Source organism: Physella acuta, unplaced genomic scaffold (genome assembly GCF_028476545.2).
Source record: "Physella acuta isolate Inbredline_101_S28 unplaced genomic scaffold, ASM2847654v3 ptg001291l, whole genome shotgun sequence".
In the NCBI taxonomy this organism is placed as follows: Eukaryota; Metazoa; Mollusca; class Gastropoda; family Physidae; genus Physella; species Physella acuta.
In genome coordinates, this window is record NW_026732806.1 from 19,900 (window position 1) to 34,298 (window position 14,399).

General features: G+C 35.5%; 1 pseudogene; it reads right to left on the bottom strand.

The window, feature by feature from the left end:
* Positions 1-392: 392 nt before the first annotated feature.
* Positions 393-14,399, bottom strand: part of LOC131958112 (uncharacterized) — a 47,963-nt pseudogene continuing 33,956 nt past the window's right edge.

The window sequence follows — 14,399 nt, forward strand, 5'->3', positions numbered from 1 at the left end:
ATAGCAAACAGACGTATCGTTATAGCTGTAGCCTACAGAAAATTGGCTATATAATGCGTTATACATCTGAATAGATGCCACAACTTCTTCGATGAAAGCCGCCATTGTTGATGTAAAAAATAAATAAATCATGTGACGCCACGGTAACAGTCGAATGTGGGAGTATTTGTGTGGGGTGTATGAATGTTACGAGTGGGGGTGTGAGAAGATAAAACTCAAAATATTGTGGACGCACGGGCAGGCGCGAAAGAAAAAAGAAGTGCGATCGGGTAGCCATTTTGGATAGAGTGTAATTCTGAGACTTGGTGAGAAAAGTCGTAATTTTGTGTCTGGAAGTTTTTCAATAACTAATGTAATATTTTATGGATACTCTTATTTCTATTTAATTTTTTTTTTACTTTCAATATTATTTTTATTTCACTGATCTTAGAACAATCTCCAACACATTTATTTTGCAGTTGCTGGAGCAGCAGGTGTACTCTTTGAGACAGACTCTCTGATAGAATCACCTTTATTTCTTGAGTTGGACCTCTTTCTCTCAGCTTTACGCTCCTTAGCTTCTTTCATTCTCTGTGCTAACAATTTGGTGTACTCTGCCTGTTCTTCCCTTTTCCCGACCACTCTCTATTCTTTTTCAATGCTGCACGGAAACGTTTACGTTGCAAGACGACTGGGGTCACAAGTGGCTGAATTTTAGGGGCTTTGCTCTTGGCTTTCTTGCCTTCTTTCTCTGGAAGGGGTCTCCTAACAACATACTGTCTCACATCATCTTCCTTAGATAGATTAAAGAGCTTTCTGATTTTGCTTGCTCTCTTTGGACCAAGTCTGCGGGGATTAGTCTTGTCTGTAAGACCAGGGATATCTTGCTCACCTTTCTTAATAATGACAAGAGACAAAACACTAAGTTGTCCATCAACAATGCATCCACGAACAGACTTGCGTTTGCGTTCTCCAGATTATTTCTATTTCATGATGTTGGATATTTGTGAATATGATGCCCCGGGTGATAATTTTATAATTAATGTTGTAAATCAACCAATGAATAAATCAGTAAATTAATTAACTTCTTTAAATAAATTTGTGATTAACAGTCTGCACAAAAAGAAAATTGTTCTCTACCTAAATACTATTTTACAGTATATATATATATATATATATATATATATATATATATATATATATATATATATATATATATATATATATATCCGCCACGGTGTATCTTTTTTAAATGTACCAACTTAAGAAAAGAATAAAAGAAAACACAAACACAACAGAAACACAACACAACACAACACAACAAAACACAACACAACACAACACAAACACAATACAAACACAAACGCAACACAAACACAACCACAAACCGGGACGGCTAATATTATATAAAACGAGAAAAATGGCCCGTTGAGGAAGGATACAACGGGCGCTAGGTTGATAGTGCTGTCTATTTTCTCGGTACTTTAATTTATTCAAAATACAGTCATAGGCATATCCCTAAAATATGCACCTAATCTCATTCATGACAAAAGAGTTTCAGGCAACTCTACTTGGGAGAGGGGGGAAAACATTACGCATAGCGCATAGAATAAATAAAAGGCACTATTAAAAACACCTATCATGGCGAAGGAGGACGCCCGGCTTCGATTCACTTAAAGACTATAGTAACCTTTCTTATCCATAGTCTATCGCACTGTTTAAAGCAAAATTATGTACCATAGCGCTCACAGGATAGCCCAGGGCGCCAAATTGATCCATTGTGGGGCGCCGGCTGACGCGCCTGTTTCAATTTAGTTAACAATTATAATACTCCAAGCTTATCCGTAAACGGGAAGAAATAAACATATAGGTTTTGTAGGAACTGGCTTATTAACTGTTATTGATTTTAAAAAAATAATTAGTAAACAGTACGTTCAGTGTAGGCTATAGAATAAATAAAAGGCAGTAATAAAAATACCTACAACATTGCACTTGATCAATCCCCGCTAAATTTGTAATTATTTTTCCCAACACCAAAACAAAGTAATAAAAAGTAAATTCTTTTCCCCCGATGTTATATCTTTTAAAGGGAAGTAACTGTTACATAGTCCTACATTTTTTTCCTTATCTAGTATCAGATTTATTTACTAAGTAGCATACACACTGGAAGATAGGTGTTTTTACTGTATTTACCTAAACATTGTACATAACTTTGTTGTCAGTTAGGTACACAAGCTGCTTGTAAATGTGATCAGTGTGTGTGGTATGTATTTACTCATTGATTTAATGCTGACGATACATGCTAGTTAATGAAAAGGGGCAGCTTGCATGCCTTCCTCTGTTTTCCTATTATAAATTAATATGTAAATACATGAAGTTTACTGAATTTTATTTCATTTGCTGTTTGAGATCTTAATACCCCATGATGTTGACCACCTTTAAGTTTAATCAAGTAAAGTATATTTTTGTTTTATTAGGAACATGGCTATTAAAATATGAGAACCTTTGGAATATATTTGTAATTTTCTTCTTATAAGTTAAAGATAACATAATAATCATTAGCCTTATACTTATAGTCATTTTTGTCCCTTTCGTTTTATCTATTTACTTGAGTACCAGATTTCTGTTTTGAGTACTTTTTGTTTAGTTTTTGCTTGTGGAATTTGTATTAAATGTTATAAATACTGTTTGCTGATTAGAATGTTATTATTAATAATAAAACTGAATTTATTCACACACAAAAAAAAAAGGACAAAAAATAAATAAAAAATAATATAGAATTGAACTTTATATATATATATATATATATATATATATATATATATATATATATATATATATATATATATATATATATATATATATATATATAGGGAGAGAGTGAGAGAGTGCGATAATTAAGCAACAATAGCACCCACCTCATAAATGTTTGACGGAGAATGAGCAGCGTAGTGATAGAGGAATCGTAAATTGTCAGTAGCGTGTTTGGCGAATAGGTAATAGCCCATAACTCCACATGCGTATGCTGATATGTATCTCTCTGCTAGTGGATATATTGATCTTTGCCGCTCTCGTTTAATATCGCCTCCCGTCACACTGATTGGTAATTTTGTAAAAATTACTAGAGAGAGAGAGAAAGAGAGAGAGAGAGAGAAGAGAGAGAGAGAGAGAGAGAGAAAGAGAGAGAGAGGGAGAGAAAGAGAGAGAGAGAGAAAGAGAGAGAGAAGGAGAGAGAGAGAGAAGAGAGAGAGAGAAAGAGAGAGAGATAAGGAGAGAGAGAGAGAAAGAGAGAGAGAAAGAGAGAGAGAGAAAGAGAGAGAGAGAAGAGAGAGAGAAAGAGAGAGAGACAGATAGAGAGATAAAGAGAGAGAGAAATGAGAGAGAGAAGAAAGAGAAGAGAGAGAAAAGAGAGAAAGAGAGAGAGAGAGAAAGAGAGAGAAAGAGAGAGAAAGAGAGAGAGAAAGAGAGAGAGACAGATAGAGAGATAAAGAGAGAGACAGAGAGAGAGAAAGAAAGAGGTAAAAGAGAGAGAGAGAAGATAGAGAGAGAGAGAGACAGAGAAAGAGAGAGAGAGAGAAAAGAGAGAGAAAGAGAGAGAGAGAGAGTTAATTTTTTTTTCTGACTTAGAAAGGTGTAAAGCGTTAAGAATTAAAAAGTATCGAATTCGATTTTTCACAAAATAACAAAACTTGAACTATCTACCGTAGCCTATAAAAAAAGAGAAATATTAATAGAGACACTGGGGAGTCCAAGAGGGCGAATAACATTGTCGGATTTGGAAACAATTTAATTGAAAACGATTTAATTGAAAACGGGGGTGGGGGTGTGAGGGGGGTGATGGTGGAGTAAAAAAGATGCAATATTTTTTTTTTAAATCGATCCTATTGTTTTAGAAAAAATAGCTACATTAAGCACACGTGTATTAGCATTATTTATAAAATGATATATTTACGAACACCAACCAACTGCCTATTACAAAATATAATGTGGACTTCTGTTTTTATTTTTATTCCTAACAATGTTGGAACTGTAATAGTGACAATGTTGGAATTGCAAAAGTGCGATTATTTCAAATACAATATCTCTAAATCTACGCTATATGTCTGCTCCTTAAATAAGCAAGTTGGCTAACAAAATATTACACTAAAAACTATACTTTTTAGAAGACGACTGCCCGTTATCAATAGATAACTTCGGGTGTTCGGGTCTCATCTGCTCAATCTACCGCCAAAAGGCAAATTCATCATCCTCATCTAAAAAGAAGTCACATCTCAGCTTACGTTTTTGTCGTTTAAAAACATCTACTTCTTTCTATAATCCTAATATATAAAAGCCCATGTGCGCACTTTTCTCTCTCTCTGTGTCCGCAAAATATTTTCACAGGCTATCAGATCAGTATCTTCAGCGATATATGGAGAACTTGATACGGACTTTTGTTGAAATTAATATGCTAAATGTTTTAAATGTATAAACAAAATTTTATTTAAAGACGAAAAATAGAAAATAAAGATATATTCGAATGTAAAAAACAATTTCAATTATGCAAAGTGTTTATAGTTGTGAAGAGAACGCGATTAACAATGAAGTCACAAATGTTTACACTAAGGAACAAACACAAAACTAATTGCGTCATCTTCCGATTTTAAAATATAAAGAAAGGAACTATTTTATTCAACTTTGATTTAAATCTACGTATTTAGTATTGTCTACAATACAATACTAAAGTATTTCAGGTCTTAATTATATTATTGAAATCTTTGTTTGTTTAGCAATGGAAAGGGCTAATCTGGGATGACATTTAATTTGAAAGAATAGGGCATATTCGCGTAAGTTAAGTTTCTTAAGTACCTCTTTTATTCCCGATTAGATTTATAGTGTCTAAATAGCTGAGATGATAGTGTAATTGATAACATGCGGGTGGTACTGTTCGAGACACACAAAGTCAATCTTAAATTATTTTTTTCAATTTGTTTTTTTTTTAATTTGTGAATAATAAAGTTGCCTATCGGGACTTAGCGGGACACGGGGCAGGTGAAGTAGAGTTAAACTGTTTCTGTCTTTTCAGCCTATGAAGAGATAGTGTGGTTAGACTTACGCTCAGCCGAAATAGGTGTTTTTAAAAGACAGAAAACAATAAAACTACCATTGAACAGCCGGGGTTTTAACGAAATCTTTAAGTCTCTTAATTTTAATTCTCTTAATCAGCGAGTGCATTTAATATGGTGTTGACTAATAATGTATATAATTTGGTTTTAATTTATCTAACAGGTATTAGCAGTCTATGTTATTTTAAACAAGTATAAACATAGATCGTACATAAAACAAAATCCCTTCATTTGGTTTTTTTTTCATAATCTTAACAATGTTTCATTTTAATGCTCCTGATCAATAAAATGTTTCTTTTCTAATTATCCGATAATGACTTTTTTAAAAAGCTTAATTACAATTCATTTTATTACTCACTTTCCGTACATATATACATTTTCTTGAGGCATATCTACCTTTTCTTCCCCTTTTATTAAAAAACAAAAAAAACAGTGTCCGCTACCCCCAATCCCCCCCCCCCCCCCATACACACGCACACACCCCACACGCTTCCCGGACAGTTTTAAATGCCGCTCCCCGGAGATAAATATCTAAAGAAAAACCGGGTCGCCTATATGTAAAGAGAAGAGAGCTAACCAGAAATGCCTGTGTAACAGGTACCGATGGCTGGTATTTCTATAAGCTCGAACCTCATGTTAATGATAATTGATTAAATTATTAAAGCTGACGTCAAACTTATATAGCTGAATTAGAATCTATCGCGTGTGTTGTGATTTCCCAGTGGGAGTTTCATTTGAAGGAAAATTAAAACAAAATATGTATCACTGAGTTGGTTTGCTTCAAACCCATACCATCTACATTGTCACTATTGCACAGTTAGCCCAGCCAGCTAGGCTTATACTTTTGTGTGAAAATTGAGAGACCAATCTTCGCCATAATGTTAAATTATGAGAATATTATTCTAAATTTAAGTATGCCCTAATTTAGCAAATTCCATTGAAAAAAAAGATATATATATATATATAAAACATTTTGGGCTTGAAATAGTTAAGTAAAGAAAAGAATCTCAATTGTTAAATTGTGTGATTACTTTAGATTGGCCTAGATTCTAGATCCAGAATCTAATCAGAATCTCTACTTATTCACGGACATAATGAAAATAGCTTAATTCTAGTTTATCGGTAGCTCAAGATAAATTCTGTTATTCTCGAATTCGATAATCATTGAAGCTAAACGAACAAACATTTATATCAATTATTTAAGGAGTAAAATAGTTGAAAAAAGAAACTCACTTGTTTCTTATGTGTTTATACTTGTTTTCCCTTTTAACAAATTCATTTTAGTTTAGCCTACTTTCCTCAACAGCTCAAACCTAGTTTATCGGTAAAAGTTTCGTTTCATTTTGAAAAATTCCTATTCATTTCAAGTAACCTCAATGTAATTCCCTTCGAAATGTTTTAATTTTGTGTAAATGAAGTATCGTTTTGAACTTCTACAATTAAAGGGGTGTTTCTACAAAAGAAAATATAAAATAATTAATGATCGTCATTATATAAGTGTGTGGATAACATTTCGGAAAAAAGTTTATATTATTCTCTACATATAGGCCTATATGTATTTTACAGTTGTACAAATAGTGCAGATCAAGCGAAACAAACAAAATAATAATAAAATAAAGAATGTTAAATTGACAGATAATTAGACAGACTTGTTTACAGAAGCTATTACAAAACTCAAACTTTCATTTCTTACTATTTGTGTCAAACCAGATGAATATATTTAACGAGCTTTTTTGTTAGTTCACTGTGTATTTTTCGGTGTGGGTTGATGTGTGGTGAGATACTGCACTCAATTTAAATCAAATGCAGTTACATTTGTTTCTGTTGGCATAGCAAATTGATCCAATTTTAAACGAGATAAATTACTAAAACATTATTTAAAGACTACTACAGTTAATAACTGAGGGGGTTATTAATAAATATCTTAGAAACGAGAACATGGTTCAGTGGTTTTGTTTTACACCCGTGTGCCGACAACGGACTCTGGATAACTGTCAAACGAATTCTAATGACATGTTGCTCGAGCTGTGAATCTATTTTTTTGTGTCGTGGGCTTTTAATCTGTTTTAATTGTAACATTGGACGGGATTTCTTCCAACAATATCAAGTAGTGAACATTTTATGCGACATATGGACGTTGGCTTTAGCCTGCATTTAATTATGACTAAGTCCGTCTTACAACAAACTGGAAAGTGGCATTTGTTTACTTTTGGAGTTTTCTAAGGCTAGGACTAGGGCTTGGGTTTAGGCTAAGCTGCAGTTGTGGCTGTTGTAAATAGCTTAAAGTTATTTACAGACTATATGAAGATTAAGGCGGGTGATTAATGACCCAACACTAATGACTGCTTAATGTACTGAAAAGAAAACTCACTTGGGAATTCTTAAAAAAATCCCGCCATCAAAAGTCTCATTGCGTAACGCTACTTTAGTACCCACGTGGAAAATGTAATTCCTTAGAGGCATTTGTAGCCTTGGGAACCTGGGGAGAACACATACAGTTAGATTTGTGTTAAAAATTTAATTACAAAAACGAGGCTACAATTGCAAACTCACATATACAAACTTTCTCGAATCTAATATATAAAGCTCAATTCTTTATGTTTGTATTTTTTTTCTTTCTTTTTTTCTGTATGTTTGTATGTAAAATGTTTGTAATCGAGGATTACAATGGAATATCACAAAAAACGAAAAAAATTGATACTTTCACGGAGTCAAGTGTTAGATTATTAAAGCGCTCATGGTCTAAATGCATGGTTTAAAAAATTAATACTGAAAGTGTTGGGAAATAATTTTCATTTTTCAAGCTGATAGTAATAATTGTCGGCATGTTCATTAAAAACAATTTTAAAAAATATCATCTTTTACAAAAATTCTAATTATGTCTGAAAATTATTTATATTTAGTCCTTTAGCACTTACTTCCCTTTGATAAATTAGGAAAACACAATTACTTCCCTTTATAAAACATTGCATTAGTGGAAAAGAATATACTTTTTATTACTTTGTTTTGGTGTTAGGAAAAAAAATTATTACATAATTAGCGGGGATTGATTAAGTGCAATGTTGTAGGTATTTTTAATACTGCCTTTTGTTTATTCTATACACTAAACATACTGTTTACTAATTATTTTTTAAAAAATCAATAACATTTAATAAGCCAGTTCCTACAAAACCTATATGTTTATTTCTTTCCGTTTACGGATAAGCTTAGAGTATTATAATTGTTCACTAAATTGAAAGAGGCACGTCCGCCGGCGCCCCTGCACGGTTTGATTTGGCGCCCTGGGCTATCATGTGAGTGCTATGCTGAAAAATTTCGTTTTAAACAGTGCGATCGACCGTGGATAAGAAAGGTTACTATAATCTTTAAGTTAATCAAATCCGGGCGTCCTCCGGCACCCCGACAGGGTGCTATTTGGCGCCCCGGGCCTTCCCGTGGTACCTACGTTAGCGTAAGTGAGTTCAAAAGACTATGAATCAGTTGGGTACTATAGTCGTTTACTTAGTTGAATCAGGCGGTTACGCCGCACGTCGTCATGGTGAGATTTGGCGCCCCGTGCTAGACTATGGACACTTTGAGTTTATCTTTGCGTTTGTGTTTCCGTTGTGTTTGAGTTTGGGTTTGCGTTTGTGGTTGTGTTTGGATTTTAGTTTGGGTTTGTTTTCGTTTGCTTTTTTCTTTGCGTTAGTGTTTTCTTTGAGTTTGCAGTTGTGTTTGTATTTTTGTTTGTGTTTATTTTTGTGCTTTCGTTTTTGTTTGTACTTGTGTTTGTGTTATGTTTGCGTTGTTTTGTTTTGTTTTGGTGTGTTTTGGTTTTGTTTGGTTGTGGTTGGGTTTGTATTTGCGTTTGGATTTGTTTTCGTTTTCTTTTTTTGTTTGCGTTAGTGTTTTCTTTGTGTTTGTGGTTGGGTTTGTCTTGCATTTGTTTTTGTGTTTTCATTTGTGTTTTTGTTTGTTTTGTGTTAATGTTATGTTTGCATTTTTTGTGTGTTTTGGGTTGTTATGGTTAGGGTGGGCAATGCCGGGTAAATGCTGATTAGTAAACACACAAGTTATGGTACTTTACAGATACGTTTTTCAGATATGCCAGTGCAGGGCCTGGCCGGGACGACTAGTATTCTTATATAACACTGCGGGGGATGGCAACTCGGGATATAGACAATATTCTAAATCCATTTTTACTTTCACGTGTATATGAAATATAGGGAAAGTATTGTAATCGTGCAAAAAAAAATCGAGATTTTTACAAATCTCGACGTTTTACACCTCCCTGAGTCAGAAAAACTTAATTTTGCAATCTTGTCCGTATGTGTGTGTGTATGTGTGTGTGTATGTATATGTGTCTGTAAACACGTTAAATTGAGTACCGTTATAGCTAGGTTGATGAAGTTTCAAATATAAAATTTATATTAAATTTGTAGATCCGTTTCAACTTTTCAACGATTTCCGATAACCGGAAGTGGCACTTATTCTACTTTCAATTTTTCAAAAGCCTATAACGTGAGTACTATTTCAGATATATAAGTGAAATTTCACATATAAGTAAAAAATATAATTCTCTTTTCTGCCTTATATCAAATTTTGAATAATTTCCGTTGACCGGAAGTAGTAATTTACGCTATTTCCGATTTCTCAAAAAACGAATGTAAATTTATAAAGTACTAACTAGGCATACTGCCTAGCTTCGCTTAGGTTGTCAAAAACATTTGATAATTTGAATACTAATTATTAATTGATTGATGAGGTGTGGAGTGTTAAATTTAAACAGTAATGCTAATTTGAGAGAAGATGTTGTATGTTGTTTACGATCCGCTTTCAGTGTTGTTTACGATCCGCTTTCAGTGAAAATAACTGAAAGTACTCAATTTATGACTAAAATGAAATTAGAACTACAGAGGTTCCACGATCAGTATATCTCATAATTTACATTACGTTAACTTTTTAAATTAATTTTTTTTATTTAATTATGATATGTAGCTTAATTATGAAATTAATGTTTTACTAAAACAAATGCTATACTTTGTCATTTTCTGTTTCTGTTTAAAATAGTATACAATTAATTGAAAAATAATTATTTAAAAAGGTTACCTCCCTTGAAAATGGCCCGAATAACGTCTGTCATTGTTTACTTTTTTTTAACAAACAGATGCAATGCTTATAGTAGAAAATACAATATATGAACATATTTAACGACTACAATGGCTTTTCCCGACTGGAATAAAGTTTTTTTGTTACCCTCCAGGGTCGGTCTACGACCTCAAATAATATTAAGTGGATCGTTCGTCAATTTATTTATATACATCTCATATAAGAAGAATGTCACTCACGGTCATCTTTTAGCCCTGGTCGAGGGCTTTGAGTGTGCCCAGCAGTTTTTTCATACGGCCTAGTTATCTATAGAAATGTATGCAAAACATTAGCATGATGTACAGAGGTTAAGTAATCTAAAAATTGTGTTGAAATTACACTGTTTTTCCCATAAAATACAAAGATTATATAGGGAAATACGACTGGTCAGTTTTGACCCATTTAACGAATTTTCCCGGACATGGCGAGTTTTTTGTGACACTCCGAGGCGTTCTCCTACCACCTCACAAAATTTCAAGGGGGGTCGTCGGAGGAAATTTTTTTTCGTAATAGAGCTCATATAAAGAGAATTTCACTCGCGGTCACTTTTTAGCCCTCGTCGAGGGCTTTGAGTGAAACCGACAGTTTTCCCTAAAGGTCAAGCCATTTACCTAAGAGCATGCAAAAAATTAGCCAGATGTAAAGACGGCAAATACCCTAAAATCCGTTTTGAAATCACCCTCTGTTTTTCCCATAAAATACAAAGATTATATAGGGAAATACGACTGGTCAGTTTTGACCCATTTAACGAATTTTCCCGGACATGGCGAGTTTTTTGTGACACCCCGAGGCGTTCTCCTACCACCTCACAAAATTTCAAGGGGGGTCGTCGGAGGAAATTTTTTTTCGTAATAGAGCTCATATAAAGAGAATTTCACTCGCGGTCACTTTTTAGCCCTCGTCGAGGGCTTTGAGTGAAACCGACAGTTTTCCCTAAAGGTCAAGCCATTTACCTAAGAGCATGCAAAAAATTAGCCAGATGTAAAGACGGCAAATACCCTAAAATCCATTTTGAAATCACCCTCTGTTTTTCCCATAAAATACAAAGATTATATAGGGAAATACGACTGGTCAGTTTTGACCCATTTAACGAATTTTCCCGGACATGGCGAGTTTTTTGTGACACCCCGAGGCGTTCTCCTACCACCTCACAAAATTTCAAGGGGGGTCGTCGGAGGAAAATTTTTTTCGTAATAGAGCTCATATAAAGAGAATTTCACTCGCGGTCACTTTTTAGCCCTCGTCGAGGGCTTTGAGTGAAACCGACAGTTTTCCCTAAAGGTCAAGCCATTTACCTAAGAGCATGCAAAGATTTAGCCAGATGTAAAGACGGTAAGTGCCCTCAAGTCCGTTTTGAAATCACCCTCTGTTTTTCCCATAAAATGCAAAGATTATATAGGGAAATACGACTGGTCAGTTTTGACCCATTTAACGAATTTTCCCGGACATGGCGAGTTTTTTGTGACACCCCGAGGCGTTCTCCTACCACCTCACAAAATTTCAAGGGGGGTCGTCGGAGGAAATTTTTTTTCGTAATAGAGCTCATATAAAGAGAATTTCACTCGCGGTCACTTTTTAGCCCTCGTCGAGGGCTTTGAGTGAAACCGACAGTTTTCCCTAAAGGTCAAGCCATTTACCTAAGAGCATGCAAAAAATTAGCCAGATGTAAAGACGGCAAATACCCTAAAATCCATTTTGAAATCACCCTCTGTTTTTCCCATAAAATACAAAGATTATATAGGGAAATACGACTGGTCAGTTTTGACCCATTTAACGAATTTTCCCGGACATGGCGAGTTTTTTGTGACACCCCGAGGCGTTCTCCTACCACCTCACAAAATTTCAAGGGGGGTCGTCGGAGGAAATTTTTTTTCGTAATAGAGCTCATATAAAGAGAATTTCACTCGCGGTCACTTTTTAGCCCTCGTCGAGGGCTTTGAGTGAAACCGACAGTTTTCCCTAAAGGTCAAGCCATTTACCTAAGAGCATGCAAAGATTTAGCCAGATGTAAAGACGGTAAGTGCCCTCAAGTCCGTTTTGAAATCACCCTCTGTTTTTCCCATAAAATGCAAAGATTATATAGGGAAATACGACTGGTCAGTTTTGACCCATTTAACGAATTTTCCCGGACATGGCGAGTTTTTTGTGACACCCCGAGGCGTTCTCCTACCACCTCACAAAATTTCAAGGGGGGTCGTCGGAGAAATTTTTTTTTCGTAATAGAGCTCATATGAAGAGAATTTCACTCGCGGTCACTTTTTAGCCCTCGTCGAGGGCTTTGAGTGAAACCGACAGTTTTCCCTAAAGGTCAAGCCATTTACCTAAGAGCATGCAAAAAATTAGCCAGATGTAAAGACGGCAAATACCCTAAAATCCGTTTTGAAATCACCCTCTGTTTTTCCCATAAAATACAAAGATTATATAGGGAAATACGACTGGTCAGTTTTGACCCATTTAACGAATTTTCCCGGACATGGCGAGTTTTTTGTGACACCCCGAGGCGTTCTCCTACCACCTCACAAAATTTCAAGGGGGGTCGTCGGAGGAAATTTTTTTTCGTAATAGAGCTCATATAAATAGAATTTCACTCGCGGTCACTTTTTAGCCCTCGTCGAGGGCTTTGAGTGAAACCGACAGTTTTCCCTAAAGGTCAAGCCATTTACCTAAGAGCATGCAAAAAATTAGCCAGATGTAAAGACGGCAAATACCCTAAAATCCATTTTGAAATCACCCTCTGTTTTTCCCATAAAATACAAAGATTATATAGGGAAATACGACTGGTCAGTTTTGACCCATTTAACGAATTTTCCCGGACATGGCGAGTTTTTTGTGACACCCCGAGGCGTTCTCCTACCACCTCACAAAATTTCAAGGGGGGTCGTCGGAGGAAATTTTTTTTCGTAATAGAGCTCATATAAAGAGAATTTCACTCGCGGTCACTTTTTAGCCCTCGTCGAGGGCTTTGAGTGAAACCGACAGTTTTCCCTAAAGGTCAAGCCATTTACCTAAGAGCATGCAAAGATTTAGCCAGATGTAAAGACGGTAAGTGCCCTCAAGTCCGTTTTGAAATCACCCTCTGTTTTTCCCATAAAATGCAAAGATTATATAGGGAAATACGACTGGTCAGTTTTGACCCATTTAACGAATTTTCCCGGACATGGCGAGTTTTTTGTGACACCCCGAGGCGTTCTCCTACCACCTCACAAAATTTCAAGGGGGGTCGTCGGAGGAAATTTTTTTTCGTAATAGAGCTCATATAAAGAGAATTTCACTCGCGTTCACTTTTTAGCCCTCGTCGAGGGCTTTGAGTGAAACCGACAGTTTTCCCTAAAGGTCAAGCCATTTACCTAAGAGCATGCAAAAAATTAGCCAGATGTAAAGACGGCAAATACCCTAAAATCCATTTTGAAATCACCCTCTGTTTTTCCCATAAAATACAAAGATTATATAGGGAAATACGACTGGTCAGTTTTGACCCATTTAACGAATTTTCCCGGACATGGCGAGTTTTTTGTGACACCCCGAGGCGTTCTCCTACCACCTCACAAAATTTCAAGGGGGGTCGTCGGAGAAATTTTTTTTTCGTAATAGAGCTCATATGAAGAGAATTTCACTCGCGGTCACTTTTTAGCCCTCGTCGAGGGCTTTGAGTGAAACCGACAGTTTTCCCTAAAGGTCAAGCCATTTACCTAAGAGCATGCAAAAAATTAGCCAGATGTAAAGACGGCAAATACCCTAAAATCCGTTTTGAAATCACCCTCTGTTTTTCCCATAAAATACAAAGATTATATAGGGAAATACGACTGGTCAGTTTTGACCCATTTAACGAATTTTCCCGGACATGGCGAGTTTTTTGTGACACCCCGAGGCGTTCTCCTACCACCTCACAAAATTTCAAGGGGGGTCGTCGGAGGAAATTTTTTTTCGTAATAGAGCTCATATAAATAGAATTTCACTCGCGGTCACTTTTTAGCCCTCGTCGAGGGCTTTGAGTGAAACCGACAGTTTTCCCTAAAGGTCAAGCCATTTACCTAAGAGCATGCAAAAAATTAGCCAGATGTAAAGACGGCAAATACCCTAAAATCCATTTTGAAATCACCCTCTGTTTTTCCCATAAAATACAAAGATTATATAGGGAAATACGACTGGTCAGTTTTGACCCATTTAACGAATTTTCCCGGACATGGC